Source organism: Miniopterus schreibersii (assembly GCF_964146895.1).
Source record: "Miniopterus schreibersii genome assembly, chromosome: 7".
Taxonomy (NCBI): domain Eukaryota; kingdom Metazoa; phylum Chordata; class Mammalia; order Chiroptera; family Miniopteridae; genus Miniopterus; species Miniopterus schreibersii.
The window spans coordinates 32,629,045-32,647,471 of NC_138108.1; the positions used below are offsets into that span (position 1 = coordinate 32,629,045).

Genomic DNA, 18,427 nt, shown 5'->3' on the forward strand with positions numbered 1-18,427 from the left:
AAATGTAGATCATTTTATTTTTTAAATATATCTTTATTGATTTCAGAGAGAGGAAGGGAGAGGAAGAGAGAGAGACAGAAACATCAATGATGAGAGGAAGTCGTTGATCAGCTGCCTCCTGCAGGCCCCCTACTGGTGATTGAGCAGGAAACCAGGGCATGTGCCCTGACTGGGAATCCAACCTCCATCTCCCGGATCCTAGGTCAATGCTCAATCGCTGAGCCACGGCCAACGGGGCTGATGAAGTAAACTTTTAAGTACCACTGTGAAAACACAATTGAGGCAATGACTTTTCCCATTTATCAGTGACAAAAACATATTAATAGAACATTAATTGCTAGAATAGATAATGCTTAGTTTACAGGTATAAAATTAGAATTCTATTAGGTTAAATGATATTCATTACTGTACTTTCATAATGTCATTGATGTTCCTGTTGAGTTTTTTCTTATTATTACTATAAAAACTCAATAACATCATTACCTATTTGAAATTTCTAATCTGAGTGACAAGTCTCTGCCTTAACTGAGTGGAGGATGGTGGGGGAGAGAAGAGGAAGAGCATGGGGAAGAGGCGAATGACAAGGAGGCTCGTAGACTCAGCCATAATAAAATATAATGTCTTTGGATCCAAGAGGGCATACAATAATGTTCCTGGGGACCATGATAATTACTCTCTAGCAAATTGTTCTTTGAACTTGCAAGATCAACTTTGTCCTAAGATTCAAGTCCTTCTTGAAGTATGATGAAACATGCCCTCCATAATTCAAAGAAAGGCAATGGCAAGTATAATTAGGAGGGTTTCAAAATGTATTCTTAACCAAAGAATACAATATGAGTGGGGTTTTTACAATTATAATAATCAGTCCTCTAATAAAGAATCTGTAAAACTTTAAATTTAAAAATTAATATTGCAGAAATGCAGACTTCTTTAAACTAACAACTAAGTTTAAGATTCTTCTTTGATTTAAAACTATTGATATAACGTCATTACATTTTAAAAGCAAGTGAAACATATTTCAAATTATCTGACAATTGTTATTTAAATGTCATTTACCAAGAAAATACCAACAAGAAAAAAAGGTAAGCCCTATTTTAATACTTAGGGTGAATAGATCAGGTTATCAGCTAACTTCAAGGGACTATTTCTAAAGTTTCTCAGGGTGGGGGGTGGGGGAAAGTAGTGTACCATTGACCCACACCCATCAGACCTCAGAGCTCTGAGTATGAGCACTCCACCCACGCACAGCTGCATGGCCCAATTTAAGCATGTGATTTTGAGAGGAAAAAGTTGGAAAAAAACAGAGTCAGAGATTGCACAATTCAGGAGATTTTTGCCAAAGTGCTCCCCAGCTTGTCTGAGGCACCCTGGATCTGGCTCTTTGACATGCTGAAAGGGCTTTCCTTGAACTCCATAAAGCCAGAAGCCGGACTCTTCTAGCAGCCAATTGATTCTCCTGGGTCAGATGACCCAAGTTCAACAGTCTTGTCACATCTGGACTGCAGCAGAGACTTTTCTTCTCTTTGTTGTTGTTTCCAGCATCAGCCCAACACAAAAGTAAACTAGCTAAGTAATATTCTGTCTTTCTTTTGATATTTTCATGTGATTTTGCTAAATAAAAATAGGACAGAGTTTGTTTTTTAATCAAGATGTGGTAGTAGGCTTCTCTTTTCTTTATATTGTGGTTTTTCAAGAAAAAATTCTCGTAAAAAAAAAATTAAATATACTTACTCAGTAGTACACTATTTGTGGCCCTGGCCAGGTAGCTCAGTTGGTTAGAGTGTCGTCCTGATATGCCACGGTTGAGTGTTCCATCTCTGGTCAGGGCACATGCAAGAAACAACCAATGAATGCATAAATAAGTGGAACAACAAATTGATGTTTCTCTCTCACTTTCTCTTCCTCTCTGTTTCTAAAATCAGTTTCAGAAAAATAGTGCACTATTTGAAAACTTGGTCATAAATAAGAAAAATGGAATTTTTCAATAGTAAAAACCTGATAAGGCCAACAGAAAGAGATATAAATAAGATTTTTTTTTAAACATCATTATTCTTACAAAGATAAGAAATGACCCTTTATTCCATGTTATACTTGTATGGAAAAAGATATTCAATAGCTTGAATACATTTAACTTAAAACACACACACACAAAAAAAATCCCTGGTTATAAAGTTCTTTCCTTTAAACAGAAGGAGCTGGGGGAGCGAAGAGAGAAACAAACAAAAATTGGAAGAAAAAAAGAGAAAATGTAAAGCAATAATAAAATGTTCTTTAGTGTCAGAAGGCTACAGTAATGTTCTTGGAAGTGATGACAAGTGCTCTCTGATAAAGTGTGGTATGCACTAGGACTTTTGTGTTTGGTTCTTCATAAGCAATTGTCAGAGAAGACTCTTAATCAATGTATGACTATTAGAATTGTTCTGGAGTCCTAAGAGGGAAAATGCACAACTGGCAAAGTTTTTCCAACACAAATAAGTACATAGATATCACATATGGTCCTGCTGTGGTTTGTAACACATCAAGACACAAAAATGCACTTTAGGATTCTGTTTTTCCCCTACTATTTTTATTTATTAAGTTATTTACTTATTCACTTATTCAGTACTATTATTTACTTATTGCTTATTTGCTTACTGTCTCAAACATGAATTTTGTCTGTCTGTACTTTGGCTAGGGACCGGCATAATTCTGCTCTGATGCCTGGATGATTGATATTTTAAGCCCCTTCAGCAGTCTACAACCTCTTCCTTCTGAATCCAAATTGGAAATGGCTCCTTTATTTGTACAAAACCATGACACTTCCTATTCAACACCATGAACTATCCCCTGGAAACAGTTACCTTAATATTTTGATATTTAGTTACTTTATACTGAAGGCATCTGCACAGTACAATAGGTCCACTAAATCCAATAGTCCAGCCACATGACATATGTCTTCCTGATCATGGCCATTAAAAGATACAGTGTATATGGAGGCACTGGCCCTAAGGTAACCAGAAGATTTGAAAGAATCCAATAAAGAAAGATATTTTATACATCCTGTAAAATTGTTCACTGAATAAATTATGACTTGTTCAATCAATGAAACCAAGTACATTCATTAAAAATAAAGATTATGAAGACTACAAAAACATGAAAATGTATATGATATAATAATATCTATTTTTAAACAGTGATATTTAACATCGTAAATATACATGCATTTGTGTGTGTATGCATATACTCACTTCACTACAATCTTGTAAACCTACTGAAAAATATACATGAAGAGCAAATGAGTCAGAATGCTCACAGTGACTATGTGAAAATGGAAGACTACGTACTATGATTTTTGTTTCTCTTCTATTCTTCAGATGTTTACATAATTCAGTTTGTTTATAATCTTTTTTAAAAGAAAGGATTTATAAATTATTGTGCAAAACTCTTCAGATCATTTTTTAGTTATCTATTTTATCTATTTTTAATTTATTTTATTTTCTTGACAGTATTACAGATATTCCCTTTCTCCTCTTTGCCCCCCTCCACCCAGCCCCTGCCCCACCCCAGGCCTTCACCACACTGTTGTCTGTGTTCATGGGCTATGCGTATATGCATATAAATTCTTCGGTTAATCTCTTCCTGGCCCCCCTCTCCTCTTCCCTTTGAGATTTGTCAGTCTGTTCCATGATTCCTTGTCTCTGGTTTTATTTTATTCAGCAGTTTATTGTGTTCATTAGATGCCACATGTAAGTGACATCATGTGATATTTGTCTTTCTCTGAATATGTGTCTTCCTCTGACTGGCTTATTTCACTTAGCATAATCATCTCCAGGTCCCTCCATGCTGTCTCTAAGGGTAACAGATCCTTCTTCTTTATAGCTGCATAGTATTCCCTGGTGTAAATGTCCCACAGCTTTTTTATCCACTCATCTACTGATGGGCACTTGGGCTGTTTCCAGATCTTAGCTAATGTAAATAATGCTGCTATGAACATAGGGGTGCATATATTCTTTCTGATTGGTGCTTCAGGTTTCTTAGGATATATTCCTAGAAGTGGGATCACTGGGTCAAAAGGCAGCTTCATTTTTAATTTTCTGAGGAAACTCCACACTGTTTTCCACAGTGGCTGCACCAGTCTGCATTCCCACTAGCAGTGCACTAGGGCTCCCCTTTCCCCACATCCTCGCCAGCACTTGTTTGTTGATTTATTGATGGTAGTCATTCTGGTAGGTGTGAAGTGATACCTCATTGTGGTTTTAATTTGCATCTCTCTGAAGATTTGTGACATTAAGCATTTTTTCATATGTCTATTGGCCATCTTTATGTCTTCAGATAAAATTTTTAAACAAATCTACCATGACAAATAAAACTACATTGATATATATATCTAGAATATATCCACCATCACTCAGATAACTCTTTAAAACAGATGCATACCCCAATTAAAATGCACAAATAAAATCCCCAAATGAAATTTCTTTAGTTTCCAAAAGGCACAAATCTTTTATTTATGACAAAACTTTAGCCGCAAAATGGAAATCCTCTTTTCTCTTGAAATAAGAGAATGCAATTGGAATTTTTTATCATAGAAAACAAAGGGGAACAGTTTTAAAACTATTAAGAAAATTTTTGTATGTTTTGAGAAATTGTGTTATTTCCTAACATAACTGTTTTAATTTAACTGTTATTTTCCTGTTTTTAAAAAATGGGGTAATCATTCCAAAGAGAGAAAGATAAAATGGCTGCCTTTTGTAGTTTTTTAAGATGTTTAAGGATTCTAAGTACATTACGCTGAAATCTAATCACATATCTCTAGATCTGTCTGTAATATTATTAGCATAATATTCTCTTAGCACAGCTCCACCAGCTTTTAACCTGCCTGACACTTTTCCTGTATTTGTGCTCTGTTTAACACAAGCAAACCCGCAGCTTCCTGTGTGATGGTGATAACATATGCCTGGCTTTGTTGTTGGCTGCTGGAGTGAAAGGGAAGGCAATGCCCTTTAACCTGTGTAAAGAAGAATGAGGCTTATCAGATCCTCCCCAGATATCATTAAAGGAAATGGGCTGAGAAGGCTGCCTTTGGTAGGAAACATATATTTTAGAAAACTGTCATTGCTAATCTTTTTTGTCATGGCTCTAGAAAATCACCTCTGGAAATTTCGGTCCTTTCAGACAATGAAACCAAACCAAGATAAACTGAAGAAAGTAACAAGAAAAGCATAACAGCCAATAAATTATCCTCTTGAAATCACTATGGCAAATGCTCTTTGCCAAAAAAAATGTACTCACTATGATTATTGGAAATTGAGTCTAAAGTCCAGTAAGTACTTAAAGGGTAAGGAACTAATGCACATTTTTAGAAACTTGTTTATATAATACAAACATATTTTACTTACATTTAAGTTGCAAAAGGTTTATTCCTAAATTTATTCAGTCTTTCGGGAGGTTACATTAGGTAGAATATTGATGGTCATACATTCAAATTTCCTTGAACCCAACCAACCTCTGCTTTCGTGTACACAAGGAAATAGCTAAACTTAACAAACAAATTTAGTAAAGCTGCAGGATACAAAATTTACTTATAAAAATTATTTGTTTCTATACACTAACAGCAAGCAATCTGAAAAGAAATTAAGAAAACAATACTATTTACCATAGTATCAAAAAGATAAATAATTAGGAATAAACTTACCCAGAAAGGCAAAAGATTTGTATACTTGAAGCTACAAATCATTCTAGAAAGAGATGAAAGGAAACACAAATAAATAGAAAGACATCCAATGTTCATGGATTGGAAGACATAATATTGTTAAAATGCCCATACTACTTAAAGCAATCTACAGAATCAATGCAATTCCTGTCAAAATTCTAATGGCATTTTTACAGAAATAGAAAAAGTAATCCTAAAAGTCATATGAAACCACAAATAACCAAAATAATCTTGAGAAAGAAGGACAAAGCCAGAGACCTCATACTTACTGATTTCAAAATATATTACAAAGCTAAAGAAATCAAAAGAGCATACTACAGTTGAGATGGACAATAGATTATGAGCATTTCCTGGTACTTTCTCTGTAACTTCATCCCTTTTCCTCGACTAAAAAAATTATGTATCAGGAGGTAAATCAGGGCACTTGAAACAACAAATAAATTATCTCTAGAACCTCTTTTGTTCCAAGAATTACAACTCTATGAAAGCTTAAGGCAAATTCAAAAAGATCCTTTAGATAATCTAAATAACATAAATTTGCTTCATTTCTCCAGTAATCTTATTACATTAACTGAACACTATCAAGAATGAATGTTTCATATGTACTGAAAAAAAGCAAAGTGGTTGTCCCTCATTGTTTAAGGGCTAATAAAATCCTAAAATTATTCCGTATCTAATAACATTTGCAGAATTATTTTATTAAATATTGACAAAGACATATGGAGTTTATTATTCAATCCCAAATCCAGCCTACTTTCTTATTAGCACTAACTTAATTTTTAAAATTCATGGAGCCTGGCCAGGCATGGCTCAGTGGTTGAGCATCGACCTAGGATCCCGGAGATCCTGGTTCCATTCCAGGTCAGGGCACATGCCTGGGTTGCAGGCTCAATCCCTAGGAGGGGGAGTGCAGGAGGCAGCCAATCAATGACTGCTCTCTCATCATTGATGTTTCTATCTCTTTTTCTCTCTCTCCCTTCTCCTCTCTGAAATCAATAAAAATACATTTTTTTTTAAATTCATGGAATATCTTATATATAAATGAATAATTCATTTCTAACATCTTTTGAGTTTATTTTTGAGTTGCAGTTGTGTATGGGCACTTCCTTAAGTCTAAAACTTTGGCCTTTGCAAAAAGTTTGATATACAATAGAATTAATCTAAAATTATCTTCCTTATAAATTATTAGAATAAAAATGTTTTATTAACAAAAACATTCCATTCTTTTGTATTACTTTATTCCAATATTTCTGCAGGGCCCATTGCCCTCTCAGGCTATTCCCAGTGGGCACATTCCTACATTAATGGCAGAGAGTACAATTCTTTAAACACAGAATTTCCTGTTCAGTAGCTGAAAAATTACAAGGATTTTTGTTTGCAATAACTTTGAGTTAAGTAATTAATAGTAATAACAGCACATATTTGATAGATCCTAAATAATAATGTGAGTCTAGGTAGAAAAATAATTTTCTATTTTGTTCTAAAGACGTTATGTTCTTTCTTCAGTTCTCCAAAGTGAATGATATATTCTATTTTTTATATTAAGATTATGTATGTCTAAATAATAAAATATATCAGTCGATCAACTCTATACTAACCACTATGAGACCTCAATAATGGGCACCATGGGCAATACATTCCTATTGAGACTCATTAAATATTCTGGTTAGTTCTTTCCCTTTTAGAGAATAATCTGAAAACCTAGTTTATGTTTGACTCTGGAAGAGAATGGCAATATTCTAAGCAGTAAACAAAAACTGCAGTTTTTACAGCTCTGATACTAGTTCAGAAAGCATTGAAGCAAGCCTAGTAAGTGGATCCCAGGACAAATCATAGAAGCCTAAAATTGTAATCATTTAAATGAACTGATAGGTTGGAATTCCTCAGGAAAATATTTAGGCGCCAATCCATTTCATGTACAACATGATGATATTGTAGAAAGTCATCAGAATTCTAAAACTGTGAGCTCCAGTTGCAACTTGAACTGGCTTTTACCCTGGATGATATTTTCTCAGCAAGAATTGCCATCAACTTCAAATAACATAATGAAATGTCTTAAATAACAAACACATCCGGTTATCTTACATAATAAGTAATCTGCAGGTGGGCAATTTCAAGGTTTGCTGACAAGCTAATGCAAAGGTTCTGGGACTTTCTCTCTACAGTTCTCTTGGAGGCCTTTCCTTCATGCTTGCAAAATGCCTGCCATGGCTCCAGATAGTGTTCATCTTAGAGGAATCTGGAAGGGGGAGGGAGCAGCCAGTGGCACTAGAAGATGATAAATTTGTGTTCCTCCTTTCTTTTTATAAGAAAGGGAAAAATCTTTCCTATTTGTTCTCCAACAGGTTTTCCTTAGGTCTTATTTGTCTCCACAGAGATATGTGGCCATCCCTGGGTGCAAAGGATTGTGGGAAAGGGACTCCTTGGCTAAGGAAAATGTGATTGCCATGAATGGCTCAGACCCTTTATGACTCTGCACAAATAAATTTGGGATTCCATTAGTATTAAAAGGGGTTAAGTCTCAACAACAACAACAACAAAGGAATAAACTACTGATAGATGCAATAACATGAATGAATCTCAAGAGCATTATGTTATGTGAAAGAAGCCAGACTCAGAAGGCTACACACTGTATTACTCAATTCATGAAATCCTTAAGAAGGCAAAAGTATAGGGACAGAAATCAGATCAGTGGTTTTCAGGGGCTATAGTTAGGGAAGGGGATTGACTACAAAGAGGCATGAAAGCAATTTTTCAGATAATGAAAAAATTGTGTTAATTGTGGTGGTAAACTATTACCTAAATTTGTCAAAATTCATAGACCTGCATATCTAAAAAGGGTTACTATTGTTATATTTAAATTATACTTGAATAAACAAACAAAAAAGACTTCTCTTGTAGAGGCACTTAACAGTGTATATTATAACTCCATTATTATTTATCCTGAGATTTTTAGCATATTCTAAAACTCTACATGGACATCTAGAATTAAATCAAAAATTTTAAGATCCTACCCCAAAAGTAGCCTAGGCCTGGAAGATCACTTTGGTAGAGACTGGTTAATTAAGGAGGGGCAGAAATCCAGGTGTACCAGAAAGTACCTGGGATAATCTTAGCATTGTTTTAGCCAAAATTATTTGCCATGGTAAGCGAAATGCGGAGTTAGACTTGGCCAGAAAATACTCATTTGGTTGCACAATCTGTGCCCAGTATTCAGAATTAAAGATGGCTAATTAAAATAAAGATGTGATGATCATAATAGCGGTCACATTTCAGTATAAAAACTTTTATAAAATATTAATCTTACAAAAATTTTTATATAGAAATTTCTTCCATAGAAAACTTTAATTTTAAAGTGTTAGCCTCTTTATACTTCTCAAATTATATCATTAATACGCTAATTCAAGAAAGTAAAATTCAAAATACTTAATATTTTCTTGCACTAGTTAAGCCCCAGAACTTAATCTTATTAAAAGAGACAGTTTAGCCCGGCAGGGCACGGCTCAGCAGTTGAGCATCGACCTAGGATCGAGGCAATCAGGGTTCAATTCCCGGTCGGGGCACATGCCCGGGTTGCGGGCTCGATCCCCAGTCAGGGGCATGCAGGAGGCGGCCGATCAGTGACTCTCTCATCATGGATGTTTCTATCTCTCTCTCCCTCTTCCTTCCTCTCTCTGAAGTCAGTAAAGATATATTTTTTTTAAAAAAGAGACACTTTAGTGTGTAATTTTTGGTATAGATAATGCTCCTGAATTAACCACCAAAGTCATGCTGGATAAAATTCTAGACACATTTCTTAATGAGTATTATCCATTGCTCCAATGCTTTCATCAGAACAGTGTTGGGCCCAGCCAGAGTGGCCCAGTTGGTTGAGCATTCTCCTGTGCACCGAAAGATTACTCATTGGGTTGTGAGTTCAATCCCCAGTTGAAGCACATAAGATGTATCTCTCTCACATCGATGTTTCTTTCTCTCTCCTTTCTTCTCTAAGCATGTCCTCGGTGAGGATTAAAAACAACAACAACAACACAGTGTTGGCACAATGAGAACTGAGCAGAGCAATCACTAAAACCAGGCAACAGGCCTAAAAGACTTATAAATGACTTTCCCTACATTATTCCTTTTGGTTTAGTTCACATGGTGCTGTTTTTATTAACCTGTTAAGTATACACAATAGATAGTTTGAATAAAATCTGATAAATTTCATATCTATGATTTTTAAAATCCAGATGTTTAATATCATGTAGACCAAATATTCAAATATTTGAATATTAGTTCTTTATTTTATCTAAATGTTTTGACATTTTAGAAATAAATTAGGAATGAGAAATAGTGGGACCAAAATGAACCAAGTAGAATTTTTATTTTGAGTAAATTTTGAGAAACAGTTGACAGTTGGACGATCTCCAATATCTATTTGAACATTTGCTACTTGCATCCACCCATTTCTGTGGTTAATCTTGAGCGAACATTTAGCAATCAAGAGTACTCCATTCGTTTAACTTTAAATGTGTAGCAGCTCCCACCAAGTTTCCCAAGATTGACTTCAGTGGGATATGTGTTTCCTAGTTGAAGATTCAAACATAATACCATTATAAACACAGCAGTTCTGCTGAGTAACCAAACTTAACCTCTCAAACAAAGCATTTCTATTAAAATAACTTGTTTGGCACATCATTAGGGTTGTACTATTATTAGTTCAAGGCAAACAGATGTCTTCCTGGATGAAACCCAAACAAGGCATCTTTTTTCTTCTTTTTTTTTCTTTTTTTTGGCATGTGGGTGATGTGCTAAATTATACTTTTTCCAGTTCAGTAGGTTTTTAGCATTAGAAATGGATGCAATCTTGTAATTCCATTTCAATTGAATTTTTAATCTGTTCTTTTACAGTGGATATTACAATTTAATTCTCTACCAAAAAAAATATAGTAAATTCCATGTTTTCTAAAAATATACATATACTGGTCAATGACATAAAAAGTTCAAAATCAAAATATGTGTAATCCTTTTGAGAGCATCAATATCCATTCTTTTAAAAATTAAAAAAAAAAAGTGTTAATATTCCCAAAATGTGCATAGTAATGTCAAAAACTAAAGCTGCCCTCAACAATACCACCATTTGTGAAGGACTTTAAAATGGACTAAACACATATGCTGCAACTTTTTCTTTTAATATAGCAGCAGAAATCCTCTTTCCCCTTTTTCTCATATAAATAAAAACACATTTTAACAATGCTTTCCACAGTTAAAGCAATTTTTTAAAATTTACTCTAAGTTAGTACATCTAAAAGTTAAAAGAAGCGTTGCGGTGACCACAGTTGTCCCATTATACATCCTTCCCCGCCTCCCTTGCCACCATAATGGTTACATCACTGTTCTGGCCGATGGGATGTGAACCTGAGCAAGGTGTGCCGGTTCTGGGTCGTCTCCTTAAACACAAATTGTGTCCTCTTGTTTCCCTTCTTCCTCTTTGGCCTCTTTCCACTGGTGTGTGGGCTGCTTCCAAGGAGTTAGCTGCAGCACCAGGAGACAAGCAACAACAAAACTAAGGAACCTCGATTTCTGATTGACTTTAAAAAGAAGAGATGCTTGCTTTCCCTGAACTGCTTACCTACCTCTGGAATGTTTTTGGAGCCACTGTATATTTATTGTCTGAGCCACTGTATATTTATTTTTCTTTTGTTTAGCCTATTTGGTTCATTAATTTTTATACTGTGGTTAATCAATATAAATATAACATGTGAAAATGTTTTAGAGGTCATATTATTTCTGCTATCTATTTAGTGGAGTTTCCAATCCATTTGGTTCAAGTAGGAACAGCTTTTCTAAAGGGATACAGAAAAACCAGATCCGGTCACCCAGGGTATTATACTGTGATGACCATCATGACTTTTTCATGGTTGGATATATGACCCATTAAAGCACCCCCAATCATTTTGTTAAAACTACCAGCAAAATGCCCATCTTCTCCTTCATAGCTTAAAGGCACTAAGTACCAACCAAGCTTGAATTCCTGAAGCTCCCTTGGCTACCAAGTGAGGAAAATCTGCCTGGAAGTAAATGTAACACAAAAGAAAACAATCCCAAGAGAAAAGGAAAGAAGGGGATCTTGATATTATTTAAGGTCCTGCATCCTTAAAGCTGTGTTAAAGCTACATGTAGCTGAGGCTTTCCACTTTTGTGGACCAATAAATTCCCACTTTTGGTTAAAACTAATTAAAGTTGAATTTTTATAGTTTGCAATGAAATAATTCTTGACTCAAACAACTGTTAATAATAGTTATTTTAATTGACAGATATATCATCAAGACTTTTCATCTAAAAATAGTTCTTAACTCTAAAGTCATCCCTATGTTCCCAAGAATGGCAGTTGGTTGGAGATTATTGCTAGTCTTATTTTACATGATCATTCTGGTTTATGATAAGCTAAATCTGTGACATTTTCAATTCCATTCCACCAAGTCTGATTAACAGCTTTAGCCTATTACTTCTCTCCTGTCATCCAAACACACAAATACCCTTTCCTCTCATACATATTGCCATAAACAAATAATTTAATTATTGTATATAGAATGTAATTTAATAACATTATCATTTGAGTTATAGTTTTTTTGGTAATATGTAGCACCTCTAGCCCTTGTTTTAGCTAATACAAGAGATGTGAGATTTATTTAGAAGAGAACTTTAAATTATATAAATATATAATTGGAACCTATTATTGTTCCACTCTGTATAGAGTGAACAAACAATATAATATAAACTTAAATATGCTTTATTAAAACTTGCAACTCAAATTAATTCTACTAATTGAGGACTTGGGAGTCTTGGCTACCTCTGATTGCTATCAATTCACTCAAGGGAAAATATTTGAGCACTCTTTGGGATTCATCTAATCACAGATATTGTCTCAAATGTCTTTCTCAAAGTCGTGAATGCTGAGGAAAAACTAGAGTCCCAGAAGTTGACCTCATTGAATAGCCAGCATCACCTGAGGCCTCTGTCTGCATCCACTTAGAACCTTCAAACCTGGAGGCAGTAATCCTGTCCTGCTGTTATTTACCCAGTTCAGCAAGAAGTTCAAGCCCTCAGTGACCATTCCTTCCATAAGCTGTCATTCCCGCACCACTTAACACTTCACCTCTAATTGGCAATGCTCTTCTCTTTCCCAACACTTTGCTTTGTACCAGCTGGAATTCTTTTTCATTGTTTTGTTTTGTTTTTAAACTAGTTTATGTAGCAATCAATAAATACTACTTATGGTAGGAGACAGTATTAAGCATGGATTTAATTCCTCCTTTGTTGTTGTTTTTATAAATACTGAGAAAATTGTTCACATAATGTGGGATGGGACAGATGGGAATGGAAGTTTTGGTATTTGCAATGTAACTCAACTATTTGAACTTCTTTCAAGTTATATGCCAAAAATCACATATTTCTCTATTATCAAAAAGTATATTTTAATGACCTATCAGCTCCTTCAGTCACTTAGAAAGCAAAGAATTAGAAACATCAAGGAATTTCTATTTCTCAAATGTCTTTGTTTCTCAAACGCCTTTAAAAGAACGTGTTTCTGAGCTATTAGAGACATTCACTTTCTCATCATCAATAGAAAATTTTCTTTTGTTTGGTGTCTCAGTGATTTTCACATTCTGTGGTGATAAACATCCAGAAAACAATGATTTTGTTTTCTAAAATGAAAGAAGTATGATTGCAAAAGGAAAGTGGAAAAAGAAGACAAGCATGATGGTTTAACCAAAGTTCTTGGGCCGATTAATATTAGAGTGAATACTGGAGTTAAGAATCTGGACATTGACTCTTCTAAAATTGTTCCAAGCCCATGTACTTTGTAAAGTTTTTGTGGACTTCAAGAGGTTCATATATATCAGTTTGAAGACTGCTGATCCACTGCCTCATAAAATCCCACCATTACGTCAGCTGGACTTAACAAACCTCGAGTGCCATGTTCTCTTGCTCCCTTTCTTTTAATATCCATATCCCATCAAAATATAGTCTACGGTCTATATTCACTCTTGTGCTCACCTCCTAGGTACTCCTCAATATACTATAAATAGTAATTCATTCTCAAAACTCTGCTGAGCCAGCTCAAGTAAGAGTCACTGGCAATTTCCTAATTTACAAATCCATGAACTTCTTTTATTGCTCAAATGGCTGAACTTCTTTGCAGCATTTTTCTTGATATTTATTACTCTCTCTGCCTACCACTTTATTCCTTTCTTTCCAGCTTGTTTTCCAAGACTTACTTTTACTGTCAATCCTAAAATGTTATTCTTCTGCAAGGTTTCTGCCATTGGCCTTTTTCTGTCCGCATTGAACTGCTCTGCTGGATGATGTAATCCACTTCTTTGACACCCCCCAAATCATGGTAACTTCTGTATCTACGGCTCAAACATGTCCACTTGATGTATGTGCTTTATAACCAAATCCTGGCAGATAGCTTCCCTTTGTTGTCTGCTTACACTGCCTTTAATGGCAAAATCTGAACTCATGTTTCCTGCCAAACTTGTGACTCTTCCTGGAATATCAAATGTTAATGAATGCTAACACCAAGCAATCTAAATTAGAAAATGCCAAGAGTCTTTCTCAGTTCCTCAACCTTCTGCTTCCATAGTGACCAAGTCTTATTGACCAACGCTCTTACATATATATCTTCTCTATTTATTTATCCTTTTAACAAATATTTATTGTGCACTTATTATGTTCTAGATACTATTCTAAAAATAATAGACAGAAGAGAAACTAGACATGTTTCTTGTATTTTTAGATGTGTCTGTATTTACTATGTACACATATGTATGTATATACGTATGTATGTGCATGTGTTTGTATATCTTCATCTTAGAATTGTACCATATAGTATTTCTTCAATCTAAATTTTTAAAAGATTGTTTTGCAAAAAAAAAAAAGCCTTTAGAGATATCAATTTACCTAACATTCTCTAAATTCTTTCTCTACAGCATGGAATATTTTAATATCCCAAAATGTCTATAGTTTAGACTGTTTGATATTGGCTTTTTATTATGTATTTGATTGATGTTGTGAGTAAATCAACACTAAAATAATTCTTTTACTATGAAAAATAGCATGAAGAAGTGGAAGTGTTTAATATTTTGATTGGAGGGCTTACATAGTTGGATCCATTTGTCAAAACTTATTCAGCTTTACATGTGAAATCCATGCATTTTATTCTATGTAAATTGTGCCTCAAAAGCCTGATGGGGAGTGGGGGATGTACCTGGAGGTAACAAAGTAAACTTGGAGTAAATGAGTTCACAAAATCCCTAGAGAAGTTCCACGTGTCACTGAGTAAAGGTTACTATTTAGCTGTAACAAGCAGTGATGACATTATCTCTCTTTCTGGAACAGCGATTTTCACGGCACACATAAACTAATTACTAAAATCCTACCACTCGCCAGGAAATTATATTATATTTTTTGCTAATCTGACCAAAAAAATAGGTATAATTTGTATTCATTCACAGCAGGCAGCTATTGTTGTGTTGGCTGTTGTCATTTTTCTATTTGACAATCTAGGAGAAAAGAGGTCAGAGCCCCTGACTCAATAGTCAGGAATTGCATGTTTTAAACATTCTTGTAGCACACCAGTTGAAAATTGCTGTTCTAGAATATCTTACTCTCCTGGGGCCTACTTTTAGCTCTGTGGATGTAATTATATTAGCTTCATTACAAAGAAGGAGGTGTGAGGTAGGCAAACTGCCACATATTAACAACTGATTTTTTTTTTTACGTGCTGCCTACAAGAAGCATACTTTTTTGTTTTTGTTGTTTGTTTGTTTTCCTTATTGTTGAATTTATTGGGGTGATATTGGTTAACAAAATTATAGAGGTTTCAGGTGTACAGTTCCACAACACATCATCTGTACACTGTATTGTGTGTTCACCGCCCCAAGTCAGGTTTCTTTCCATCACCATTTATCCCCCCTATACTCTCCTCCGCCCCTCGCCTCACCCTGGCAATCACCCACTGTTGTCGTGTCCACAAGTTTTTTTCTTTTTTTCCTTTTTTGCTCAATCCCTCCACCATCACACCCACCCAGCCCCACCCCCCCTACAGCTGTCAGCCTGCTCTGTACCTACGAGTCTGTCTCTATTTTGCTCGTTAGCTCATTGTATTCATTAGGTCCACATGAGTGAAATCACATGGTACTATTTAATGTAAGGTGAAGCTAACATTCAGATGAATCAGGGGCAACACAAAGGCAAAGCCAATGATGCTGCATTGGGTAGTCTGAGGGCAAAAATATAACCTAAAAGTGTCTAACTCATGAATTACCCAACATGTTCCCTTAACAAGAAAGATTTGTCTCTTACACTTAGCATGACACCAAGCTAGTCAATTATTACTCATATCCTTTAAAGCATATTTATAAAGTAGATAACAGAAAGGGGAAATGCAATGCTTTTGATCTTCTCTAATGTCCAAATTTCTTTCATAACCTAGTGAAGAAAAAAGCCACTGACTAAAACCCAAAATACAGATGCAGGAAACATCCTCATTACTGTCATTCCTGCATGTGACTGTTGGTTTTTTTCTATTCCCTTGATGTAGATTAGCTTAACTAATTTTAGCAGCTGACATTAATTTGAATAGGTAAAATAAAAATGAACATTTCAGTAGACAATGATTACTATAATACATGAGCTGATTATATTATTTAATCTAAATTTCCTGTCATCATCCTTGGAAAGATAAACAAAAACATGTTTATGAACAAGCAATGATTCTTCATTGTTCACCCAGTTATTCAAAGTGCTATGCTGACACCTAGTGGAATAAAAGTTTCCCGTGCTGCCAAAGAATTTATATTTTTAAGTTTTTCACACTTAAATTAACCCTTAGACTAAATACACACACACACACACACACACACACACAATGTGCATATGATAAATATATGCCAAAGACAATATTGCATTGGGGCCAATTTAGTAAAAAATTATTTGAAAGCAGATGCTATTGAATCTCAAATAACCAAGTTCTATAAAAATTAGATTATTTAAAAGTAGCTATGGAGTTTATTTTTATTTAATCAAAGTTTTTAATGAACTTTTAACTAAATTTAAAGAATCAATGTTTGTTAAGATTTAAAAAAACGGTCTCTCTCCTTCTACATCCATTTCTCCTTCCCCAAAGGCTAATCCCTTAAATTATTCTAGTTGATTCTTTCATTTTTATGTCTGTATTTTCAAACAATGCCTTATTTTTCTACTTACTTCCCACTCTAGAAGTTAAGGGTTTACCTTTTTCTCACCCCTACCCCACCATACACATTCACCCTTCCCATCAGCTCATGCTCACAAAAGAGTTCCATCAAACTTTTAGATAGGTCATTATTCAGTATGTTAAAATATCACAAATATGTAAACGTTAATCAGAGGAAAGCCATGTAGTAAAGTATGATTATGTTTTGCATTTCTGTGCAATATTTCTAATCCTAGAACTAATAAGTGTTTGCCTCTAAGCCTGGGTTCCCTAGAAAATGAGCCTAAGGTAAAACTTGTATGCCAGTATCTCACTTGGGAGTGAAAACCAAGGGATGCAGGAATAAAGGAAAGCAGAGAGGGGCAGAAAAATAACGCCAGCAGGTATGAGGGAGTAAATTATTGAGCTGACCTCCACTTGGATCAAGCACAGGTGATTGTTCCATCTTGCAGGACCATCTTCAGAATGTTTCAGGACAGTCAGAAGAGGGGGCAGGGAAACTTATCCACAAGTTCCCATCTCTCATTAACCTCTCCAGGTTAAAATCTGGTGTTAAAATCTCAGCATTTCTGAGCCCCAGCCATACTGGTTTGCCCATGGTTTTACAGGCTTTAGTATCAAAAGTCCTGCTTCCTGGGCACCCCCCTCAGATCCAGGAAAACCAGGACAGTTGGTCACCAGAAGAACATCTGAAGGACATCTCATACCTAACAGCAGCAGGTCAGTGTGAGGAATGGAAGGCCAAGACTGAGGTGCCGTCAGGGTGGGCCCACATGAGGCAACACAAACTCCTATATTCATTTGGATGTCTTTAATCCTTGAGAAGAGCATTGCACCCAGTTCATTTACCTATCTTCCTTCCATTGGCACCTCTGCAAATCGCTTATCCCATGTTAGGGCACTAAGCTAAAAGCTGGTTTTCTAGTAACCTGTACCTCCCTAATACTATTCCAGAAGTAAGCATACTCCCACACACCGCCCCTGCTGTTCTCAGACTTCCCAAGCCCATTCCGATGTTTCTATCCATCCCTCCACATACTCCCACCAACACCCCAACACACACCACACACACACACGCACACACACGTTGAGATTGGCAGCTGACTTCTTCCACTGACTTCTGTCATTCTTCTTTCCACCTCCTCAGGGCATTCTCTTCCACACAATTCCAAGGTCTAACACTCAGTTTTTTTAATATCTTAATCTGGAGCAACAGTAATTTATTAATTTCTGTCTTTCATGACCAAACTGTATTGCTAAAGGGGCTAAAACATAATTTATGAACTTCAAAGTTTATCAATGACTTGCTTGCTTCTAGCACTAACCATTTTCCTCTTCCCTGGGGCAATATGCTTCAAAATATAACTTGGAGCAGAATGCTGTGAATTTAAAGGAGAATTTAATTCCCTAATTTAATATTTGCAAAATATTACGCCTGTCACACATTCTTAAGAAATGAAGCAAACATGGGATAATCACCTGGCTTTTAAAAT

The 18,427-nt window shown here is 35.3% G+C and overlaps 1 long non-coding RNA gene across 1 annotated transcript in view; it reads right to left on the reverse strand.

The window, feature by feature from the left end:
• Positions 1-18,427, reverse strand: part of LOC308559371 — a 20,242-nt gene continuing 1,815 nt past the window's right edge. Inside the window, exons 2-4 of the long non-coding RNA XR_013999133.1 lie at positions 5,675-5,717; positions 1,732-1,817; positions 1-263 (exon numbers count right to left, since the gene is read on the reverse strand). This is a non-coding gene — a long non-coding RNA (uncharacterized lncRNA). The remainder of the gene's footprint in view (positions 264-1,731; positions 1,818-5,674; positions 5,718-18,427) is intronic.